The 23495-nt window shown below is 42.8% G+C and overlaps 1 protein-coding gene across 6 annotated transcripts in view; it reads right to left on the bottom strand.

Annotated features, from left to right (window-relative positions):
- Positions 1-22903, bottom strand: part of LOC121594942 (potassium voltage-gated channel protein Shal) — a 121178-nt gene extending 98275 nt beyond the window's left edge. For 2 of the 6 annotated variants that reach the window (XM_041918804.1, XM_041918810.1), the window contains exons 1-3: positions 22688-22901; positions 18963-19402; positions 3207-3252 (exon numbers count right to left, since the gene is read on the bottom strand). The gene's annotated coding sequence lies outside the window, so the exon portion shown is untranslated. Of the gene's footprint in view, positions 1-3206; positions 3253-18962; positions 19403-22193; positions 22196-22275; positions 22300-22494; positions 22634-22687 lie in introns of those variants that run through there. The other 4 variants (XM_041918808.1, XM_041918805.1, XM_041918807.1 and 1 more) reach the window with 4 other exon arrangements.
- Between the last annotated feature and the right edge of the window lie 592 nt (positions 22904-23495).

Genomic DNA, 23495 nt, shown 5'->3' with positions numbered 1-23495 from the left:
TCACCTTCTATTTCCACCCGGCCTGAACGCTACAACGACCGCAGACTTTCGATTTTTCGCGCTCAAGCATGTCCGCAAGTAAGCAATGAAGGGAAAAAACTGGAAGGTTTTCTGGTGGGTTGAGTGTGTTTCCTTTCCTTTTATTACTGGTCACTATTATTATTCATGCTTCGATTATATATTCAGGGTTATTGACAGATCCTTATCGATAGCAATTTGTTATACTGGCGGGGCAGGCTTTCCCTACCCTATCCTTTGCCGAAACCGTCGCACGAAAGGGGATGTGAAAAGCAAAAAAGAAATGGTTTTTCACTACACCTATTTTCATTCCCTTTCGAGGAAGCTTTAAGACACTGCTGGGTATGCGTGCGGTCAGCAACAATCGATCGGTGTGCCGAAACAGAATTCTTCCAAAGATTTGGTGGAACAAGGATGTGTACCGGGTACCGAACCCTGCAGCAAAGTTAATAAATATGGATGGTAATGCAAATTGTGATTAGTGTTTTGGGTAAGCAAATATAAGTAATAATGTATACAATATAAACGTACACAAAATATAAGATATAAAGTCGCAAAATCTGTAAGGATTATTTCAATCAGTAATGAATTGTTAAACATATATCCTGGTCATGGCACCAACGCTTAAAAAAAATAAAATGACATTAAAAAGCTTTAAATCATTCGTCAACCACAAGCTTTCAGCACTGTTTAACAACGAATCATTCGGAAGCCTTTTACGTCAGGGTCACGGTCATGCGGTTCTTTTCCATTTCACAGCACTTAATCCCTGTTTCTGGATGGCCACAAAATCTCAGTCGTGTTGACAACGGGTGTTGCACTTCAATTAACGCTCGAAAATTCTTACTCCGACAGGTTGTGATGAAATCAAAAGCAACAGAGCCTTGAACTACACTAATCACACCAAACTGGGGTAGAAACCATCCTCGAAAGGGACACTACTGTCTGCTTAACCCTTTTTTACTTTCGTCTAATTCAACTAAGCGAACAAAAAGCATTGCCGCTCTGTGGATATAAACAAACAATCAGAGCCAGATAAGCAAGCGGGAGCCAGACACGCACCAAAAAAAAAAAGGCTCGGTGACGTTTCTTACGGGGCGGATTGAAATCGCACCCGTAAAAAAGGATTGATACGAATCCCGGGGAGGTCATAATTCACCGGCACTACCTCAGCGCCTCGGTGTAAGATAAAACTCATTAACAAGCACACTCGAGAGCCGGTAAGAACGACCGAGTCCCCGAGCAAGGTGGGCCCCTCATTTGTCTTTCGGGGTAGAATATGTTTCCGAGAATGCCCTCGTCTTTTTTTGTTGCGTTTTTCTCCTGTCTGGCATGCCCGAAATGATCCGGTGATGGGACACGAAACGACCTGAATCCTTTAACCACAACTTTCGCACACGAAAAAAAGCATGTGTTTTGTTCCTTTTTTCTCTCTTATATTCGTTGATGGTTGTGGAAATTTTCATCATTATTCCAAAAGCCGGTGGGGAAGCAAAAAAAAACTACAAAAAAAAAACTCACAAAATTCCAAGGACACACTTCTCGGTACGACAGACAGCGCTAAAACAACTTGTGTGTGAAAATGTTATTAAAAATTCTGGCAATGTAATTTATAATGCAGACACACTCACACACACACACACACACACATATCACTCCATCCAAGCGCATTCTGTCAGCTGTTCGCCCGCCCTCGACGCACGGGGCTAAGCGACTGACAGTGACGGGGTGGTGATGTGCCGCTGGTGGCAATTATAGAGGACACAAGCTTCTGACTGACAGATGAATAAAATAAGCGCGTAGTGAGAAACGAGACACAGCGCGGCAGCAAAAGTAAAATAAAAGAAGCTGCAGCTGTCTGCTTGCACGGAACAAGAGACACATAATAACCGTTGCAGGGCGTTCAGCATCATGCTCGATGTCCTTGCCGGGTGGCACAAGCACTTCCTATCTAGCGACAGTGCCTCGTGTTGGTTCTTTTGTTTTTGTGCTTACTTCCTTTTTGCAAAGTACAAAAACCCTCTACACATACACATTCACATACAAACGGATCTTGTTGTCCTTGTACCTCTCAGCATTTGCACTACACACACACACACTCACACAACGCCTGATAGCCTTGATAGTGTGCTATCATACCCAAGGCACGTCGCTCGGCACCGGTGAAGAGTGAAATAAATAACTGTCGCTTTTCATAATTTCTTAGGTACGTAAGCGCTGTGCACCCGTGTGATGCAATGCACCGTCGGAACCGACTAGAGCTTTGTATGATGCATTGCGGTGCAAATGCTAACCCTCCCCTTGAGATAGCGAGTGAGCGAGCGGGTAAACAAAACAAAAAACAGGACGAAAAATGTGCCTTTGTCTTCCAACGGGTGGCAAAGAAATTAAAGCACGAACAGAAACGGCGAAACAGGCGCTCGGGCTTGGGAGATGATTGGTGAAACATTGCGATTGCGAGCTGTAACATAAATTCATCTTGCTTTTATGTGCCACGAGACGGAAGGGAAGGTAAGCGAGGGGATTGCTACAAACGTCTACAGTGAAGCGTATTGCAAATAGTTCGCTTGGCTTGTTTTTTTTATTATACAATTTCAAATCTCCACTACACTATGCAAAAGCAAAGAGAGAGAGAAAAAAGTATAAAGGGTAAATTTACTGCGAAAGGTGAAAATGTGCTTATTTGTCACATTTACCGAGTGTACTTTCTTCCTGTAAACCTCAACCAAAGTGCTTGGGACTTTTTGCTTTATCTAGTTTTTGCTTCCTTTCACTTTTCTCATCTCAAACGCTTACAATTTATCTTTTCTTTCTGTACCACGAAAGTCTGCCCCTAAAAAGCGACGCTTCCAGTATGGATCCACCATCATCATCACCGTGCTAGCGTGGAATGGAAAAGCGGATTTTTGTTTCACGTTTGTGCATCGGCAGACGATGATGATCCAATCGAGCCGCTCACCTTTGGCATGGGAACCCAACCGAACCGAGAAAGTAGCAAACCGTGTATTCGAAAAATTGAATAAATGTGTCGGAAAGAAAGTAAATCCGTTTAAAAGCAACAGCCGACTTCACTTTGCTAAATGCTTAGCGCGAATGGTTCGAGGGGGCTTAGTGGCGAAAATCGTTGACGGACAGGGGAACCGATGGAAGGATAAGCTTAGTTCAGGTGTCACTACACTAGCACTTACCACTTTGGCATGGGATTCGACGAAGCGGATGCTGCGTGGTAAAATGCTGAAATGAAACGTAGAAGGATTATGTTAAAAATGTAAGTTTTTTTTGTATAAGTTCATAAATTTAACAATAAATGTTTACGATGTTCAGAAGAACATGATGCTTTATATCACAGGAATGCTTAGTTAAACGTCTTTTAATTTTAAGCTATTGTAGATGTAGCAATCGCAAACTAGGCAAAATGCAAAGGTAGCTCTTGGTAGTCTATAAAAGAATAATTGAATAGTTAGTGGTAGGCCCAGACAAGTAGAAAGAAGTGGCAGTTCAAAAAATTCTAAAGTCTCCCGGAACAGGCTACGACACGTGAAAGTTTTGCGTGGTAGTATTTCTGAGGCTTTCAGAAGGTAGGAAGGTATGGGATGGTATGGTGAAAGACGTTCCAGCAGAGGCTAATAAAGTGGCCAAGTTCGAGGAAATGGAAGGCAAGGCCAAGTCGTTACTGGCAAGTTTAATATCGGATGAGTACTTGGAATGCATACAAAAGAAGTCCACGGTGAAGGAAATTTGGAACGATCTCAAAATAACAGCCCCCAAGAAGTCCTCGGGATGGCAGAAGGTTAAAAGAAATCAGCCCGCTCGCCTTAAGTTTGAGAAAGTGATATCGTTGCGCCCTCACCTTCAACAATTGTCAACAACGATATGGTTCAGCAGGTTCGAGTAGCAGGATTGAAACTAGAAGAGAGCTGGATTCGACATAGAATTAAAAAATGAGCGACTACATGCAAGCTTTGCTGAAATTTAGCGGCATCAATGAAAGATGTGCGATCAGCAATCAGGTATGTGATAACGTTGACATCAATATGCGCTTGAAACCAACGAAGAATTTGAAAAACATCGTGTTTGCTCGTAATAAAGAGAAGTTGATCGACCCGTTGTACGAGAAAGACTAGTACGAAGATATCGATGACGACCGGAAGGAGTCTCCAGTAAAACAACACGTCAGAGAAACCTCCTCGCCTGAATCGTTCGGATACTATGATGCTCAGTCGTGGCTGATCAAGACGCATACGGACGTAGTATCCAAAGATACGCCCACCTCGCAGCGAGAAGCGGATGAGTTCTTTTATAAGTACCAGAGCATCTGGAAGAAGATCGACAACTTCACGAAGGACCACAAGGAGATGATGAATTTTGGGAAGAGTCTGACGTGTTGTTTAAGAACCTGCAGATTTTGTTCGATTATCTGAAGGCAGTGAATGATGATTGGCAGTAGCTGCATCAGATGTGGAAGAACGATAAAGATGTGGAGATACTTCTGAGTCAGCGTTGGTAAATCGAGAGCAGGTTGAGCTAAAGCGCCACGAAGCACCACGTTGGAGACGAACACTGGAAAGTTCTACAGACCGTGTATGTGGTCGATCAGATGACGAACAAGGTAGTCGTTTGATGATTATCAAGAAGCAGTTGGTATAGCCAATTGATAAACATTAACTAGAGATTGTTCAAGGTATGGCTTGAAACTGTTTAGATAGTTTGGAGTCTGCGATTAAGAGGGGATATTGTAGATCTAGAAATTGCGTAATTGGCAAAATGCAATGGTAGATCCTAGTAGTCTTTAATAGCATAATGTAAAAGTTTGTTGTAATAAAACCACCAGCAAGAACGAACGTCTTTATAAGCGATACATGTAGCCCATGGAATAAATAAATGAATCAATATTGAAAAATACAATCAATTGCAAATACAATGGTAATATTCTGTTGTTTGTGATTCTTAGACAGTTTCCAAGTCTAATGATATGAGGGTAAGGTTTATTTACTTAATACAAGGACTATGAACAATGTCAATCAATTGAAATAAACAAACAATAAACCTAAAAGACAACGAAACAAACACAGAAAGCAACGATAATGCTTCAAACAAAGCTCCCTATGTTAAAATACCTTTCATCGACACTGACCATCGCTTCGCATCAATACTTTCACCAAAACACAGCACCACAAGCATCGAAGCATTAACCAACCAATCCGCTTATCATTACCACACAGCAAACCAGCAATATTCATTGTTCAACACACACACACACTCCATCCTGCTCACGTTCCTTGTGTTCCACCATTTTATCCGCGTAACGTTTGATGTTCGGCCCAGTGCCAGTCAAAAGCTGTGGCTTATTGATGGCTGTTCCCCATCATCGATGCCTGTCGACACGACCAATAATCCAGCGTACCATCTCCGCCACCCATCCAATATGATTTGTATTCCCACCGATTCCTAGTACTAGCAAACTATTGTAAAATCCAGAGCAATCGCAATTCCTCCAGCAACAAAAAAACGATTTCACTGATATCCATCAAAATATAAAATTGTAACCCTTGGCACGTTCAAACCCACCTCCAAACCCCTGGACCGGAACTCCCGTGCAAAGTTCCCTCGCAAAGCGGTAAAACAAACGAAAGGCACCCACACACACACACACGCACGGCCACCAACACCAATGTCATCGCTAAGCCGAAACGATAATGGAATTGAAGAGCGCGAGCTGCAAACGGCACCAACTTATGCGCGATTGCGGAAGTTCGCCCCTCGAAAGGGATAATCCTCGAAAATCAATTTCCGTTCCGATGGAAGAACTGACGCCGGTGGAAAGTGAAACATGGAGAGGGGTCAGCTAGCTTCGCTAGTTCCATTTGTGGGTGGGTGGTGCTTTTCGTTTTCCACTATTCCACAGGGGTTTTTTTTATTCTTTCCTCTGTTTCGTTCGCTTTCATCCTGCACGTGACAAACGATCCCCACTCATTCGGTACGGCAGGCAAGGAAGACACGAGCAAGAGGAATGAAGCGAAAAAACTGGAATCCGATTGGAAAAAAGGTAACAAATGGCTTTCTGCTGGCAATGGTGCTGCGGTGCAATGAACCAGCGATTTTATTTGCCTCGATCGGTGTCGGCCAAATGCAGGCGTGGGTTTTTTTCCTGTTGGGGTAAATTCCTATGCACGAGCTGTTTTCTTTTTTCTCGCTGATGTCGAGTTTTCTCGCATTTTTCCTCCTCTCTTTTCACAGTATGATTCATCTATGCTCCACTGTTTTGGGACTGAGGAAACAAAAACGTTCAGAGCGAACCTCATCGAGGCAGCATAATTCGATAGAAAGTTTTGTAAACGTGAGCGCGGCAAACGCAATAACTTAATTCCGGTGCGCAGGATGTCGCCCAATGTAAAGCGGGAAATCGCTATCAAAATTCAATTCTTTGTGCTGCGTTTTTTTTTTTCAGATGCGCGCTTGAGTATATCTTCTTTTTTGCAGCAATCCGATTTTGGAATATTAAACAACTTTTGTTCCTGGTTAACGGAATGGAATTAGAACGAGACATGAGAGAATAGGCTTTATGATACAGACTCAAAAAAAGTGGAACATGTTTTGGCATGTTTGTTTGATTTATTTGTACGCTTCAAATTTCGGTTTTTCTATTGAAAATGCTTTTTTATTCTATTTGGTGTAAGCATTTTTGCTTAAAAGGTGTGTATTATTGGTTGAGCAATTGAGTTGACTAAATTTCAACTTGCAGGTGTTTCTAGAAAGCTTTCATACATTTTAACGTTTTATTTACTTTGTTTTACGATTCATTAACAGTTTTACCAGAGAATAACTAATACGATCGACCGAAGAAAGCTGTCACACACTATCAGAAAAGCCTTTGATAACAAGACAAAATAAGAAACATGTAATGAGGTTTATTATTTTAAATAAAAAGATCAAGGGATAATTTCTATTGCAGAGTAAAAATCAATGAAATAATACCTTAACTTCTATTGAAATATAATAAAATAAAATTTGTTTATATTGTCCTTCCAACCAATATATTTTCCTTTAATGAAGGCGATAACCTATTTTTCATTTCCGTCCAAATGGGTTCACTTCCAGGATCGGCCAAATGGGAGCGGGCTGGAAAATCGAAGACTACCTTTTGCAAACGTTTCCATTCTTCGTTAGTACACTACTCGGCCTTGTACTGGGCTGCACATACACACACACACATACTGCAAACGCCGTTGGGGGTATTATTTCGATGAACATCATCTCGATCAACGACCACAATCACGCCAACGACCCCGCGTGTGCCGCGTCATCGGGCCCAAATGTTTTGACGATAAATTTGGGTTCAATGTAAATTGACTGCCGCTGACTGACACCTGACACATGCAGGCGTTGTTGGAATGGGGAAGGCGGGACGACCACGCGGAAAATGGTGTGGGGGGGGGGGGGGAATGGCAACCATCTCCCTCTCCTCGCACACACGCAACATAACGGGTGGCAAATCGTCCGTACGACAGGAGACAAAACACGCTGACTAACGGTCATATTCATAGAAACGAACTGATTTTCCCTATAGAATAGGAGGTGTGTGCGTGCGTGCGCTGCGACCGTGTGTGTGCGGATCAGTTAAGGTGATTTACACTAGGCGGCGCCCACACGAGGAAGTGCAGGTGGGTGGTAGCCGGTTTGTTGCTATTTTTAGAACCTCTACGCCCGCTTGAACTTGGATTGAAAGTTCGTCCGCTGCTAGCATGCCTGCCGCTCGCAACAAGAGGGGGAGAAGGAAATTCCTCCTTATCCAGTGACCGAAATTTGAAAAGTGCACATAATCAACATTTTCAAAGCACCCCCGGAGTCCGTAACGTTACTAACATTGACCCTCGTGCAAAGATGGCCACCCAATCAGGGCAATGATGTTTGAAAAGTTAAACTTTGTGCGCTAGTAACGCGCTAGGGCTCAATATCTAGGCGCTGTGGGTTACTGGCCGTGAGGCGATTTACGCCCATTACAGGTAAAAATCACGTTCCAAAGCACCACCCAAACACGCCTGCAAATGATCGATGGATGTTACGCTAGTGAATTATTTTCGCACCCGCAATGGTTCTCACTGGATGGGAACGTTCGTGTGCGAATTGCGTACCGAGGGAAAAGGCCATGGCGTACGGGCACGATTTTATCGATAGATTGGAGCTCTTTTGAGGGGGTTGGCTCTATGGTATGGTACGGTTTACTTACATCGGTAAGAGAGTTCCATTCTTTTTCACCCGTCAATAAATCATCCCGGGGCGTGTGATTTACGGAAAGTAAGACTCCATGTAATAGTCCATCGATTGACGTTTGCACAAATTTCCACGAGCTGTATGCGTAGAAAGTGCAACATACTAAACATTTTTAGAAACGAGAACCATCAGTACATTAAATGATTTGATTCATAATAGATAACAGTTCAACCGTGGTGTTGTGACTCTTGCTACTTGTAGCTTCATCAGCATGTACCAATTACGAGCACTAGGAAATGTGAGTCTTGAGAGTATTATAATGTAAATCTCTTAAAAGCAAAAAATGAAAAACGTTTAAAGCTTTTTACATGTAATCAGGTACAAGTAATCCTGTGCAAAGTTTGTCATGTGTTATTATAATTTATAAGTATTAGATTTTTTCAAAAAAAATACAACAAAAAATACGAATAGTTTTAAATAGTGGCAACTGTTGGAGTTTAAGAATTTAACATATTTGTTAAGGATTTTTATGTATTTATTTATTCGTATAATTGCCCTACATATTTGTTCTACGACAACTAAAACTGTTGAAACTATCTTCTTTTTAACTTTTATACTATCCCAATATCTACGACTATTATCACCGAAAAGTACTCTTGAAAAGTAATAGAAGGCTTCTCTTATACGAATCAGTCGAGAGATTAAGTTTAAGATTAAGATTAGATTAGTCGTTAAGTTGCCTTCTCATAGATAATAAATAATCGTTAGTTCCATAAAGAGTGCTTCTGGGTACGGTATTTAGTAAATTGCGCGATCGAAGTGTTCTGGTAGGTGCATTAATATTAAGCATTCCTAATAGAGAAGGTGCATCCAATTCATTATTTAAAAATTTGCTGATAAACACCCTTTGAATTAATTTGTGACGATATTCAAGCGTTTGATGACCTAATGACAAATAACAATCCCTATAGCTTGGCATAAAATTAAATCCTCTCAAAAGTGGAAAATTCATAGCTAGTTTAATAAACCTGCGTTTAACAGATTTTTAAAGATTTTTTTTTTTAATTACGTAATTGCTGTAACATTTGCACAAGTACTGTATCATTTGCATGAAGTACCGTACTGCTTCGAATTACGGACAGTTGAGGCATTTTTGACATGTAACAATTTCTTACTAATTCATACTTAATTCATCATACCCCAGCATAACTCATTTTACTGAAGCAAACCTTCCACAATTGAGAAAAAAAATTAGGATTTCCAATAATTTTACTTGAAACGCTGCAAAAACTCATGCAACTGCAATAATATTTTGATTAATATTCCGGACAGTTTCAACATCATGTTTCAAATTACGGACGTTTTGATTCATATTCCGGGTAGCCTCAAAATTTCATTTTTAATCTTCATGTTAACACAAACACTGTATCTTTTTTGTTTTAAACTTATATTTACGTCCGGATAACAAATCCTGAGGGTCATTGTCCTCCTGGATCGACAAGGTGACGGTCTTACTGACAACAGCATTGGGCTATCTTCAAATATCTTTGTTTTATTATTATCACTAAATATTTATTCAAGTTACTATCATTGTCAAAAAACGTATTTTATGCAATTCATCTCAATTAACTTCGAATGTCCGGATCAAGAAAATCAAGATTTATATATTATATTGCTCCAAGTTCCGGACAGTATTAATTACTTGTTTTGATTAAATTCAGAGCACAATATGATAAAACACTATTGTTTTTACGCTGACAACTACTTCCACAATTGATTTTGATTTTTTTTTCAATGCAAGTGGATGCGACTAATAGGAATTATCGAAGAAATAACACTAGTGTGGGTTTGCAGTAAAACTACCAATAATGCCTCTGACGGTGAACTGACCGACAGAAAATATTTATTTACTGAAGCATCAGGACCTAATAGGGGTCAGACACATTTTTATTATAATCTAGCACATCATGGCAATTATAAAAAGATTAACAATTTGTATGACCAGGGACTGGATGAAGCAATTCTATAAAAACATGCCGCATGACCGGAATTTGAAGCTGTTCGTAATTTGTAGCATAACGGTACTTCGGATGTAGAAAATCAGTCGATATCCAATTGATATCTGCTTTTTTGATCGCTCTGACATGTCACTTCTGCATACAAATTCGATGTTAAACCTATAACAGAAAACTTATTTGAATATTCAGATCAAAAAGCTTTTTTTGAAAATGAGTAAAAACAGTACGTCACTTGTCCAAACAAAATGATATTTGTTGTATTTTTAATAATCCAATCTCATTTCTAATCTTGTCTCCCTTTTTTCCTACATTTTCTGACGTGAATTTGAGCGAAAGTTAAAGAACAAACGTCCCACGTAATCCTTTCTCAAAAACAATGCTTTTCATTTTTATTTATCTCCTCGTTCCCGAAGCAACCGCAATTGCGTCGATGGCGCACCGCTTAGTAAGCAATAATTGACATCTGACGTACTTAACACTTTGCGTACTTTACACGCTGCAATTCTGTCCCGTCCGCACGCCCATCCGACCACCAGGTGGCATGGAAGCAGCGTTGTCATATCATTTATTTTCTCAACAAAAACGTGTCGACAAATGCGTCCACACACACAAAAAAAAATTCCCCACCGTGAAAACGACGTCACGCGGCAGCAAAGAAAGGGTAAAGAAGCAACAAAATCGTTGAATTCTTATTATTATACTCATTTTTGTTGCCGTTTGTAGTGTGTGAGGCTTTTAAACACGTCTTTAGCGGCAAAGCGGACGTTCGCGGGCGGCTCACGAGCTACGGAACGCAAAACCGCCACAATCGCGCTCCAACCGTCGTCACACCAGCATCGTCCATGGGAAAAACGTCGTCGGTGCAAAACATTCGAAAGAAACTCGCCGCGCCTATCCCATCGGGGATGCAAGCAAAACGAAGAAACGGCAAAAGCGGCCCAAACGGCACACCGAATGCCAGCGCACATTAAATAGTAACGTAAATAAAGACTTCATAAAAATCGGCTTCGTAATAAACGGGGTGGAATGTTGCGTGATCTCGCGTTGTGTATGTGTGTGTGTGTGTGCTTGCGTGTGTATGTGTATGGCGAATATGATAACGAAAGGCAAGTAGGTGGAAGGCGCATGTGATAATTGTTGGCAGGATCGAAATTGAACAGAAGGGTTTTTATTTTTAACATGATGATTTTTACTCAAGCAATGCTGAAAGGGAAAAGGAGAGAGCGTGTGTGGGACCAGGAGAAGTCAGTGTGTGTGTGTGTGTGTGCACGCTGGTGAACTCCCATTGCACAATACGGCTGGCATACACCACCATCACCGTCAGAAGGGGTGAAAACATAATATTTGCTCGGTTGGTGAACATTCATCTGTCTCCTGCCGCACCATCACCCTTCTGCCTCCCTCGCCAGGCGCTCCCAAATCTTAAGCCGATTGGGAAAATACGCCACGAGAGGCCGCCGCACGTTTGTCTTTTCCATCCATCAGGCAAGATAAATGAAACAAACTTCTCTTACGCCCGCACCCAGGGCCCGGGAGAGAAAGCACGGCCAGCGCAGCGTCATTCCGTTTGCTGCAAATGTGGAATCGCCTCCACCCCTCCCACACTTTCCCTCCTCCCCTGGTCCTCCAATGTGTTGGACCCCATGCGCTGCGAGTGGAACAAACAGACGGAACCCCGCGGAGAAATAACCAAACTGTTGTATAAATATTGGAAACAAGCCGCACTACTGTGTCCGCTCTGCGCTGCGGCTTCGATCTGCTCCTCCACTACTACTTTGGGTTGAACAGCCGTACAAAAAGTGAGAGCACAACAAAAAAAACTCACCCCCAGCGGGAGATGTGTCAGAACCGGGAAGTGGAAAACCTGTCGACAGAACGGTTCGCGCACGTAACGAGAAAGAGGGACTGAGGAGGCAACAAAACAAAAAAGCGCAAGTGTGACAATGCGCAAATAAGCGGCGACGATCAGTTTTGGTTCGCTTTTTCGTTTTTTCCCTCATACTCATTACGCACCGAGTGAGAATCTCTTGAGTCTGTGGTTTGCTTCGTTTTTTGTGTGTTTTGGTGCTGTTTTGCTCGTGCTATATTGAACGCTTTCGTTTTAAGATGTTTGTTGTTTGCTAATGGGTGGGTTGTAATAGGTGCGAGACAATTACAGGTGGCAATTATGCCGGTGTCATAATGCTAATCTCTTCATAATTATCGCATGAAGGTGTGTTTTTTTGTGTCGCTCGTTGTTCTGGCGCGAGTTTGAAACAGTGGAAAGGAAGATTTTTTTTTAATGTTGGCATAATTTGATTTTTTTGCTGGACATCATTTGCTGAATATTAACAGACTTCATCAAAATTATAAGAATTATATGTGACAATAAAACAATTTAATGTATTGCAATGACTTATATCACGAATAAATGAATGAGAATTAAATCCCAGCTTCGTCCGTCGCGACAGGTTCTTTGAGGTGAACTGATTTTCCAGGCTGTAGACCAGTTGGCAGCCAGCATCCTTGCGCACAAATAAGCTTCCATGATGTTGTCGTTGCTGACCTTTGACCCCAGATAGGTGAATTGTGGGACGACTTCAAAAGTGCGTTCACCTATCTGCACGTCACGCCTACGTAGATTCGGATTATTTATTGGTAGATCCGCTGATGTTGCCACCGTCAGTTTGGTCTTTGTCTCGTTTATCTGCAGTCCGAGGTTCCCTGCCGCCTGCTCCATCCCTTGGTAGGCTTCTGCTACATAGGAGAGCCGCAGACCAATGATGTCTATATTATCAGCGTATGCTAGGATCTGGGTTGACTTATAGAAGATGGTTCCCGTAGTCTCCACCCTCGAGTCGCGGATGGCCCTCTCTAGCGCCAAGTTGAATAGGAGACAGGCAAGCCCGTCCCCCTGGCGCAGACCTTTGGTGGTAACAAAAGGTCCTGAGAGTTTTCCATCCACACTCACCTGGCATGTGACGTTGGTCATTGTCATTCTAACTAGCCTTATCAGTTTGGCCGGGATTCCAAAAGAGCTCATAGCGTCATACAGTTTTACCCTGGCTATGCTATCATATGCGGCTTTGAAGTCAATGAAGAGATGGTATGTGTCGTGTCTGTATCCAGCCATCTTCTCCAAGATCTGCCGCATGGTGAAGATCTGATCAGTGGTTGATTTTCCGTTTCGGAATCCTCTTTGATAGTTTTCAACTATCTGTTTGACGTGAGGGACAAGACTATCCTGAAGGATCAGGGAGAATATTTTATAGACGGTATTCAACACCGTAATACCCCTGTAGTTGTTGCCCCTTCTTGTATATGAGGTTGATGATACCGAGATTCCAATCACAGGGTACATCACTTGCTACTGTCAAAATATTGTTGGCAAAGTTTCTTGATTTCCATCCAGCGGTGGATTGCTTGGATTGATAGACAAAGATTCGGCTAATGCTATTCAACCACCGACAAACCGACGTGACACTTCGAACAAAATGAGCTTCAAAAGTTGTCTCCTTATTTCAAATGAAAATACGTTAAACACTAGCGCCATCTCTATAATGATTCGCTTACTACACTGACACAGAGAAGAAACTGCTAAATCCCCTTTTTGTTTTTCTTTGCAAATTCCATTGCGTATTGTTTTATGTACTTCTCACATCTTTTGCATTGATTTAGAAACTTATAAAATGATTTTCCTGGGTGTTTTTTCCAATAATTCTTACAAAATCTTGCCTCACACTTCCTTCGTAATTTGTATTTAGAAAAATTGTTTACATCGAAGCAGCAGTGAACAGAGCTTACTTTGACAGAAGTGTTCGCCTCACTGGTAAATGACAGTACTTTCGTGTGGGACACTTTTGTAACACCAGTGTCACGTCGGTTTGTCGGTGATTCAACGTCCTCTACCCTTGTAGAAAAGTGTATTGTAGTAACATATATTTTCTAGTAGAATTTTGTGCTCTGTAAACAAGGATAATAAATATTGCAAAATATCCTTAGTGCTTGTCTTACAATCTTATAAATTTTTATTTTGTTATTTAAGTCTAGGGCAAACTTCCATAAGAAGTCAACGACTAAGCATCGGAAAATCTTTTTTTTTATACTAGTTTACTGCTGCTGTTGTTGCACAAATTAAGTTAGAACAAATGACTAAGAGATACTTATGAGCGTATAAGCAGTACTGAACTATACCTATATTCGAGTTGAATATGAAGAACTTTTGATGCATATCGATAAACAAAAGCTCAATATCACCACCCCATTCTCGTATAAACCCAATGTGACTCTCATCCCTATTGAACTGTTGCACATTATGTCCCAAAATTGATCTCGCCCGTCAGACACATAAACACGCACCAGCAGCACAAAAACGTTGTCTACCAGTTGCATTTAAAACCTCAAGCCTCCCCGGACGACTGTTGGCTCAAATTTTCACACGCCCAAAAAACGCTCCAATGTGAAACATCGTCTGTTGCTGCCGGAAACGATCGAACCACAAGTGCGCGCCCCGTGTGAGCATTTTCCCACATGGTTTTGGGCTGGCACAATTCCCTGCGGGACCCACGTCAGGGCAGGCTCGAGCATCGGAGGGCACCGAGCCAAGTGTCGGGAGCCCCATGCATTGGCATAAGCAACAGCATAATGTACTGGCAGCCAAGGGTTTGAGATGGAACCGCACTTGTCGCACGATGATCAACGGAAATTTTATCGTAAAAACTCGCCCTCGCATTGGCATGCTTAATCACTCTCTCGTGACGTGGCAAAGGTATCACCAGTTCTGCAGAATGGGACGGCACTGGGAATTGTGAGTTGTGGTGCCTGGTCGGTGTTTCGCATCTTTCTTTTTTTTTTCTTTTTCAAACATCCACAATCCGAGGTGGAATCGTTTCCGGGATGCGACCGTTCATTATTAAGTCATGGATTATGAGAACACAACAGGTTGCATTCGGATCGTTGTGCGGTTTGCTTTCCGAACCGTGACACACCACCACCAGTTCCGGTTGCCCACAATGGACGCATGAGTTTGTGTTTGTACATGTGTGTGTGTTCGTGTTGAGGTTATGGTGCCGATTCTGGTCGACACCGGGGGCTTTGCCTTTCTTGGCAACCGTTACCGACCGTTGGTTGGCCGGTGTATTTATTGGCAGATCGGTTCTTCGGGGTTCTCGGGTGGGTGACGACGTAGTGTTTAGCCCCCCCACCCCTTTTGGCACGACCACAGGACATGGGCAAACGGGTGGTGTATTGAATTGAAATCACCACCCTTCGGGTTCGGTTGCCAACAATCTGCCACAAGATGTATCTATTAAGGGGCCGATTAGGCGTGCGGTCGGCCTGTTTGCGGGCATTTATTTTGCCGATTGTGCTCCCGGGGGGGGGGGGGGGGGGTAGAGGCAGTCAGGGGGGCAGGACAAACCAGACCGACCGTGGTTGACGTGCACGGGCCAGGTGTTGATGTTGGACGGTTGGCCAGCGACCGTGAGCTTCACGATTGAGATGCTGCCCGAAAAGTTGGCAGCAATTAGCGTTGTTTGTTTTGCTCGGTGGCGATTCGTTATTCATGTGAATGATTCATTCAAGGATGCAATTCAATCGTGAAAATGGTAATATTTTGCCATCGTTTTTTTTTGGCTTCTTTGTAGAGCCGTGGAGATTATTTAAAAATGTAAGTGCTACACATTTTTTTAACTCTTCATGTTGTATGTCTCATTATTGAATAACAAATCCATCTCTTATATGTCTGTCATAAAAGCGGAATAATATGATTATTCAACCGATCAAAACTTTATATATTCAGATATATTCAACATACATTGATGAGAATTCTTTATGTGTTTTTATATTTTTCCAAACACAGCTTTCTGTATAACAACTGTTGTTTATTTACGATTGTTGCCGTTAATTTCTGACTCTTAGACATCAGTTTGAGACAAAATGCATCAATTTTCTTGTTGAAAGGTCATATGTTTGCATGTGAATAAACAAATTTGCTCTGAAATAGAGACCATGATAATTTTACAAGATATTAAAACAGAATTTCTACGTTTGCTATGCTACCGTATTGCTTCGAATTACGGACAAGTGAAGCATTTTAAGCATTTTTTTTCCAACTCATTCAATGATAATCGACCAAAACTATTTATAGCTCCCTTTACTACATCAAACTTTCTACAATTGAAGAAAAAAAAATTTCAATAAATGTAGAATTAGATTATATTAGATTCGAAACACTGCAGAAAATGAATATTATTGAAACGATATTTTGATTCATACTTCGGACAGTGTTGAGCCCATGTTTCAAATTACGGACGTTTTGATTCGAATTCCTGGCGGCCTCTAAATTTTCTTTAATATCTTCAAATTCACACTACACCTTTTTAGTTTTTACTTATTTAAAGCACCGGACATCCAATTCCGAGTGAAGGAATCCTATTAATCCTAATCCTTGGATTCGTAGATAGAACTGAAGAACTGCTACGTACGGCCATCAAGCCACACATACTTCTTAAAATATCGTTGTTTTCTTGTTATTATCACTGTATAAAATCATATTTTTATACAATTAATCACAATTTACCTCGGCTGTCCAGTATTAAAAACAATATAAAAACTGTTATTTTCACATGAATAACTACTTCCACAATGGATTCCGATGTATTTCAAGGCACATAGACGCGATCAATAGGATTTTTCGAAGAAAAAAGACTGCTCTCGATTTGAACAAATACTGTTTAGAGTAACTCTGGTGGTGAATTAATTGACAGACAATATTAATATACTGTGGCACCAGGGCCTACTATGAATCAGAAACATTTTTAATTTATTCTAGTACATCATGGCAAATATCTAAAATTAAAAAGCAACATGTTCAAGGGCCGTGCAGAGAGCATTTCAATGAAAAAATTGCCAAATTTCCAGAATGTGAAACTTTTCGTAGTTTGACTAAAAACGGTTTATTAAAACACAACAAAACATACCGCAGTTTCTGTGTTTTTAGTAAAAAAACGAATGAAAATTAATAAGTGTTCAAGGCACTGTTCTTACCTTATACTGCACAACATTTTTTTTCATTGTATTTAAATATAACATAACCAGCGTACAAATTCAAATTTAGTCGATGAGTGAGTTATGTGACTTAAGTAGGCTTATTTAAAAACACACAGATTCACAAACAAATTAAGTGAAGCTTCGATTAATTATTTTAGATTGCTTTAGATAAAATATTGATGCTTAAGAGAAAAATCTTATGTCAATGATACAGAAATTGGTTCCTATGAGCCAAAAATTGTGACGCGCTGTTAAAGTTGTTGTTTTTGAGATAAAAAGTGTGACACGTTGTCAAAATGTATTGTTTCAAAGATAAAAATGGTTGAGTCAGTGGCAAAATTTAGCGAGTACGACTATTACTTCATTGCTGTTTTTACCATACAATGTTTGTGAAGCATCCAAAAAGCCCCCAAATAGTTACAACGCTACGTTAAATACCAATCCAAAATCGAACAACCACCCCACTTTTTGTTCTCAACGATGTTACTGAACCCAGTGTCAAACTCGTCTTCGATTTTTAATGTCAACTTTTGATTGCCCTGCGTACCTGTGGGCCGCGGCATGCTACAGCCACATCCTCACTGTCGGGAAAGGTACTCGTCCGCGATCGTAAAACACTGAACTTGCGCGCCGTGTTGCACAGCGACGGTGGCAAAAATTAATTGCATACCAGAAGCCAGGGTTAATTACGTCGTAAAATGTGGCATTAATTTATTGTTATCACTACGTTTTGGCAAACTCTCCACCAAATTGCCATCTTCTTTAGCGGAGGCGCTAAAGGGAGGAAAATGGACAAAACAATTAAAATTATTTCGTCTCAAAATGCAAACGTATCGTTTTGGAGCTGCCATAAATGGGCAGAAGATTGACATTGACATTGAAGTTGATGTAAACCAGCGCTCTAGCGACGCTCTTTTTAAAACCTGGTTCGTTCTAAAACATTGGTTAAAACAGCGTTTGTAGTGAAATCCATTTTAACGTTCTCCTTCTCTCTTTCTCTCTCTCTCTTAATCCAACATGGATCGTCTCTTAAAATACGATTCCGTTAATCGGTCTGACGATTATAGCATTTTCGTTCTCGTTAGCATAAGAGCGGAGGGCGGTAAGCAAGAAAGCAGCGACAACGATACCGTTGTGGGGGCCAGAACACATAAACCGAAACGAAATCGACCGGAGGAGGTCAACCGCCACCGGCAGAATTGACCGCATGTGTGTAAGTGAAACCCGTCCCGGTTTCGACCCTCATGCGGTCGCTGTCTGTGTGTGTTTGTGTGTGTGTGTGTATGGGTCGGGTTGGTTGGCCGTTAATCGAAAGGGATAAATGCTTTTTTGAGGGTCACAAGTAGCGAGAGACGGGCCAGATCGGAGAGGGGAGGGTGATTAGATTTATTCTTATTTTTAACATCACGCACCTTCCCGCACTACCACGCACCTCTACGCACCGGTCGGGGACGGGGATTCGAGCAAAAACTCTTTTTCTGTTGTTCGTTTTTTGCCTCGATTTTTGCCCGAGATCAGCGAGACGAAATGATCGGCATCAAACGCCCATCACGCTTCGGCAGCGCTTTGTTGGGTGAAATCATTTGATCAAGAAAATTCAAAAAGACATGGTAACAGCAACAAATAATTGATAGTTTTAAGTAGTTTAACTTTGAAAGTTTGATTATTTCTAGCTGTATTGCTTACCTTTCAAGCTGCAACCAGTAGACGCAAAATATTCAATGACTTAAATGACACTTTTCCTTGCACGGCGTAAACTACGAGACGCGTACGGCAGCAATTACAATGCAATTGTGTGACCAATTGTGCATACACACTAGCCGCTAAGTCGCCTACTACGGCCACCACCACTACGCTGCTGTTGCCTCTGCTTCTGTCGTAGTAACGATCGAACTTTGGAGTAGTGCCATTTGTGTACACGCGAAAACGAAGGCTTCACCGTACGCACTTTGCCATCACTTTATACCCACACGCACACAGCACAAACACCTTGAAGCACATACAACACACGCATCGAAACACTCTTACAAACACGTTCTCACAGAAAAACGCACATACACACTCACACACACACAATATTAACAACACTATGTAAGTAGTTTTCCCAGTTTCACACGAGACGATACCTTTCGAAGAAGCAATCGAGAAAGAAGAAACAAGAATGGGATTATAACTTTTGCCAGCTTGTTTCTAGGTTGTTCATTTCTAACCCGTTTTCCGATACACACACACACACTGAACCACACAAAGAGAGAGAGAGAGAGAGAGAAAGAAGCAGAGCGAGTAATTTGTTATGCACGTTACGCACGTTCCGTAAGAAGCTTTAGCGCCCTTGCGCGACCAGCTGGAGGCCTTGAGCAAGACTTTTCTGATCTTCTTTTTTTTTTTGCAAGGCTTTTCCTACCCACCAGCTCTTTTGCTAATGTCTATTTAGTTCCACTTGTGGATCAATAGTAATTATTATTGCTTGTACTGCACGTCTGGCGTCTTTGTGGTGTGTGTTTGTTGCGTGTTTTTGTTACTTCAAGTTTGATTTTTCTATCACATTTCTTTTAGTTTTTCCTCTCTCTGTGGTTTTGTTTTTTTTTCCTAAAGCTGTTTTGTTTCTTTTGTTTCACAACTTTTTTTGATATTTTTTTTCCATTCAATCCAATCGATGGTACTTTCCACCAACCACCCCAATGTGTGTGTTTTCCCCTTTCTGCGTGGAGCGTTTTCCTGCCTTTGCTAATAGCTTTAACCTGTTTTCATAAACCCGTGCCACTTGATGGTGTCGACTGCCGTTAGAATGACTGTATATATGTGTTTGTTTGTGTGTATAGACGCCCTCCTTACGAGCCACTGTTCCTCTTTCTTTTCCCCTACCAGAGGCTTACAACGTCCTTCACGTGTGCCGGCTACGAACACGGTAATAAGACCTTAGGAACGCACACAAACACATGAATAAGTAAGGAAACATACACATACACACACTCACACAACCACACAGACGTAAGTACGCACTGCCAAGGATGAATTTCACTGATGGCAAGCCTCAGACCGAAGGAAACGGAGCCCACCATTTAACACCAATCGGTCACTACACACACACACACACACACACCCATTGCGATTGGACGCAGTGGAAAAGGTCGATGGCGCCGTCGCCTTCTGCCCGATGTGGCGGCGTTCGGTTGATTTCCATACCGTGCTTCCCCTGTGCCACCGTCACAATCCAGTTGCTTCAATTAATTTCCCAGAGCAATTTCCCGAAGCAGAAGCGATGAAGTAATTAGGGTTACCCGCGCCCGGCATGCCCAGGCGTGGAGGCGCCTAGTGCTTTTCATTTAAAAGGTTAAAATAGCGCACGACCCTTGCACGAATGAAGTTTGTTTTAGGAAAAGAACATTTTTGTGGTTATTTTTGCTTCGAAAAGCACATCCAATGAGAAAAAAAATCCTTTATACAGGCTTCAACAGGCAAGCAACTTCGGATGGGTACGATGACGCCACCAAAGTCGCCAATCGAGTGGCGACAGTACAGTGCCTTACAAAAAATACAACCTCCCCACACTATCCCCCAAAACAGTTGGCCCCTGCTAGCCTTGCCGGGGCTAGCTGCACTAGCTTACGATTTAGACCTGACCAAAATGGAAGCGTACCAGATTGGATCGTGTTTTTCCTTCGAAAGGATGCTTCTGCGACTACCACTGGTTTGAGGGGTTTGGGAATAAAACTCCCAACTCTCTTTCACGGTCTAGCCACACGCGTTCCAGCCACACGCTTTCTCTCACCTTTTTGCCCTCTCTTGCTCCACGCAGTGCACGCACACAACCACACGTTCAATAAATCTTCCCCGCATCGGTTTGCTGTTTGGTTGAAAAGGTTTTTTTTCCCCCAAAAAAGAAGCATAAGTGGGAAGACACACACAATCCCACCCAAAAGAAGATCCTCCGCGCTTGATAAGGCTTCCACGACATCCTTTCTGGGCACACAGTTGCTTCCCGGAGGAAGCAAGATTTGCAGCAACGGAGCGACCCCGAAAGTGAGAGCGACACAAGAGCGAGCGAGCGATGCCTAGCAGCGCGTTCGGGTGAGACGAAATGAGATAATTTATGTAGCAGCAGCAGCAGCAGCAGCGCCAGAATGTAGTCCGGCGTCAGGACTGGTTTCAGGATGGGTTCGTTTGCCGACACGAATGAATATTTCACATTGCTTGCGTATTTTTGGTCACGGGCAGGATGCTCCTGGCAAAAATGGGAAATGAATTCGCAATCGAACGCGGGGCCAGCCCATACACACACACACAAACCAGGGTGACTTTTGGCCAACAGGATACCATGAAGCCCACACACACACATACACACACACTCCTACACATACGAACACGGAAGGATGCGGGGAGCAAAAAAACGGTGAAAATGTGCGCCAGCTGGCGCCACGAGTAGAGTGGTGCAGCAGCGAAACAGGTGTGCGAGCCTTTGCCAATATCCTTCCCATACACATACACACACATACATACACACACACACACACACAACCGCGCTTCGGGATGCTGCACAGCCGGACGGACGGGGACAACTTGTAAGAGTCACCACTACACCATCGGGCGCCACTGGGGAGGATGCCACTCGGTTTCACTCTCAGCGTCGATAGTCGCTTTCGCTTTCCTCGGGTGAAATTTTGCATAGGCTTCTGCTGCTTGGTATGTGTATGTGTGTGTACGCATGGTAAGGGAAATGTCGGTTCGGTTCGGCACCATCTTTTGCCACCTGCTAGAACAAGCACACACGGTCCACATGGGTAAAGGAAGGTGATCAAAGAAGTGACAATTCTTCAGCGATTTTTCCCCCCTTCTGCTTTCAATCGCCACTTCACGTTGAATGTAAGGAAAACTTTGACACTTTTGTTTCGGAATTTTCCTTGTTTGTTGATGTACTTCTACTGTTTTTTTTTTGTGCGACGGAGTTTTCTTTGATTTTTTTTCCTTTATTTTGCACTAGCTCTACTCTCGCTCTCACCCGCCGCTACTGGTTAGGTCAGCCAAAGGGCACCTGTGAACATTCGCACGCACTCCCAGCCACCTTTTCTCGCTGAGAAGGGGTCTTTTCTAAATTCAACACACACACAAACACGTGCACACTTTTTTATGCTCTCTGTTGGCAAATTTCTTTTCTTCACCGTTCTGCACACAATCTGGAACTGATCAATGGTTTCGTATGGACGGAGCTACTGCCTACTTCGATTCACCAAACACCATTGCCGTGATCACCGAACACACACTCACAAAACCACACACAGCCTTGATAAGGCAAACAGGGCAAACGGGGGGGACAGGGGGTGGCTGGTTTTAGGGAAGGGAGCGAAGCGAGGAAATGATGAACCACCTCGCTGCGCCCTGCCAGCCCTGGTCTCGTCGTGCACTATGCTGACCGTTTTCAAACCGTTGGCCTCCGGGCGAACAAAAACGGCACGAGGTGGAGGGTGGGGGTGTGCGTGTGTGAGATGGTTTTTGTTGCTGTTGTTGCTACTGTTGTTGTCACTGTGTGTTTTTGTTGTACTTTTTTTTTTTGGTTGTCCCCCTTGTCAGTACGCGGCACACGGACGCGCTCGCACGGGATGATACCGAACGGGTGCATAAATTTGATCCAACTGAAGCGCACGGTGGAAAAATTCGCTCGCCAAAGCGAAGGAAAAATTCTACCCCACCTCTCGCTCGCTCGCTCGCTCGCTCACATCGCTCGGTGTGCACCATCCGCACCCAGGCAAGACCTCATCATCACCGAGCGACCGAACGCGCTCACACCTACAGTGGCAGGTTGCGTGGTTGCTTGGAGATGCTCTCAGCCCGTTGCTCTCGCTCTGTCTCTCTCGCTCTCTCGCTCTCTCTCACTCTCGAGTGCACGAGTTTTGCCTACACACAAACACACGCACACTAACGCTCACGCAGGAGTAAGTGTGGGAAAATCACGGGAAGGCTGGGAAAACAACTGCCCGCTCAAGATGCTCTCGGGCTCTCATGGTAATCGCGTGCGGCCCGAACGACGTGGGAACGGGGCTGGCACCACTCGGTGTGTCAGACACGCATACAGCGTTACCAACAGGTCGCCCCACAGCCTTGCGGTGGAGCGCGTGAGAAGGAAAAGCGTAGACTGTGCACGCGAAGTGTTACTGTGTGGTGGGTTGAACATTTGTTGGAAGAAAATGCGGTCAATTGGAATCTAAAGTTTAAAAAACGTAC

Source organism: Anopheles merus, chromosome 2L (assembly GCF_017562075.2).
Source record: "Anopheles merus strain MAF chromosome 2L, AmerM5.1, whole genome shotgun sequence".
Classification (NCBI taxonomy): domain Eukaryota; kingdom Metazoa; phylum Arthropoda; class Insecta; order Diptera; family Culicidae; genus Anopheles; species Anopheles merus.
This window is presented reverse-complemented; position numbering and strand designations above follow the sequence as displayed.